This window comes from Anopheles coustani (genome assembly GCF_943734705.1).
Source record: "Anopheles coustani chromosome X unlocalized genomic scaffold, idAnoCousDA_361_x.2 X_unloc_11, whole genome shotgun sequence".
In the NCBI taxonomy this organism is placed as follows: Eukaryota; Metazoa; Arthropoda; class Insecta; order Diptera; family Culicidae; genus Anopheles; species Anopheles coustani.
The window spans coordinates 437501-438897 of NW_026525060.1; the positions used below are offsets into that span (position 1 = coordinate 437501).

At 50.1% G+C, this 1397-nt stretch overlaps 1 non-coding gene and 1 pseudogene across 1 annotated transcript; both read right to left on the minus strand.

The window, feature by feature from the left end:
* Window positions 1-352, minus strand: part of LOC131269921 (large subunit ribosomal RNA) — a 10919-nt pseudogene extending 10567 nt beyond the window's left edge.
* Window positions 353-839: 487 nt separating this feature from the next.
* LOC131269931 (5.8S ribosomal RNA) lies at window positions 840-994 on the minus strand. The gene has a single exon (XR_009179089.1). It is a non-coding gene; the product is annotated as a 5.8S ribosomal RNA (ribosomal RNA).
* Between the last annotated feature and the right edge of the window lie 403 nt (window positions 995-1397).

Consider the following 1397-nt stretch of genomic DNA (forward strand, 5'->3'; position numbering starts at 1 on the left):
GTCTCATGGTTGTATTTAGCTTTAGAAGGAGTTTACCTCCCACTTAGTGCTGCACTATCAAGCAACACGACTCCATGGCACGCTCGGTCCATCATCCAACGGGCGCTGTTCTACGGGCCTATCACCCTCTATGGGTTCTGAGCCACATTCAAGTTGGACTTGAAAAGCGCTAAGATGACGGATAGTGAGACGCACCAGTACACGGAATCGGATAGACGGACAGGCCGCCACCCCTACGTGCTGAGCTTCTCCCGTTTCGCTCGCAGCTACTCAGGGAATCCCGGTTGGTTTCTTTTCCTCCCCTTATTAATATGCTTAAATTCAGGGGGTTGTCACACATGAACTGAGGCTTATGTACCTTGCGGTTGTTATCGTCACATCTGGCTTGCGACTACTTTGTTTCAATGTCCAATATGTACCGTTGGACTCGGTTAACGGGCTGTTAGCCCGCGTGTGGTTTAACTCACTGATACCTTCCATTGCCCATACGCTAGTTTGTTTGTGTTCCTTTGGTCAACTTCCATACTTGAATCATTTGTGCTACCGCTGCTGCTTCGACGCTACTTTGACATCTTCGCTTCTATTTAAATAAATAAATAAGCTGAAGCTAGACATCAGTAAACACCACCACAGACACCACAAGCACGCCTTCTCCTCGTACTTCCGCCTCACGCGGGAACACGGACGCTCTAAATACTTCGAATTCCAATGCCAGTATATTGTAAACCACGGGTTCTTTAATGCTAGCGGGTCGTCGCGACCCTAGTTAACATCATGGTGCACGTCTCGTGACGGGTGTCACGGCGTAGTTAAATGTATGCGATACATTTCTCAAATATAAGCGCTCAGTCATCTGTACATCATGGTAGGTTCCCACGACGTGCAATATGCGTTCAACTTATCAATGTTCATGTGTCCTGCAGTTCACATTATGACGCGCAGTTAGCTGCGGTCTTCATCGATCCATGAGCCGAGTGATCCACTGCCGAGGGTGACTAACTTGCGTAAGCCGCCGCTGTGCGCGTATACCCGTTCCCCGTAGGGAGGAGCAAGCCGCCGCTTAGAGACGAAGCATAAAGTGTCCTCATTCCACATAGGGCAAGCTGGATTAATCCATTTTACCCAGGACGGCCGAAGCGGCGTGGACCAGGGGAGAACTGAACCTTATACTTCACACCACAGTAAGTCTACGTGTCCTCTTCCACATAGGGCAAGCTAGAACTAACTATCTTACCCAGGACTGCCGAAGCAGCGTGGACCAGGGGAGGAACACACTTTTCATGGAAACGTAAGGCATCCATGACTGCCATAACGTAAGCCGCCGCTGTGCGCGTATACCCGTTCCCCGTAGGGAGGAGCAAGCCGCCGCTTAGAGACGAAGCATAAAGTGTCCTCAT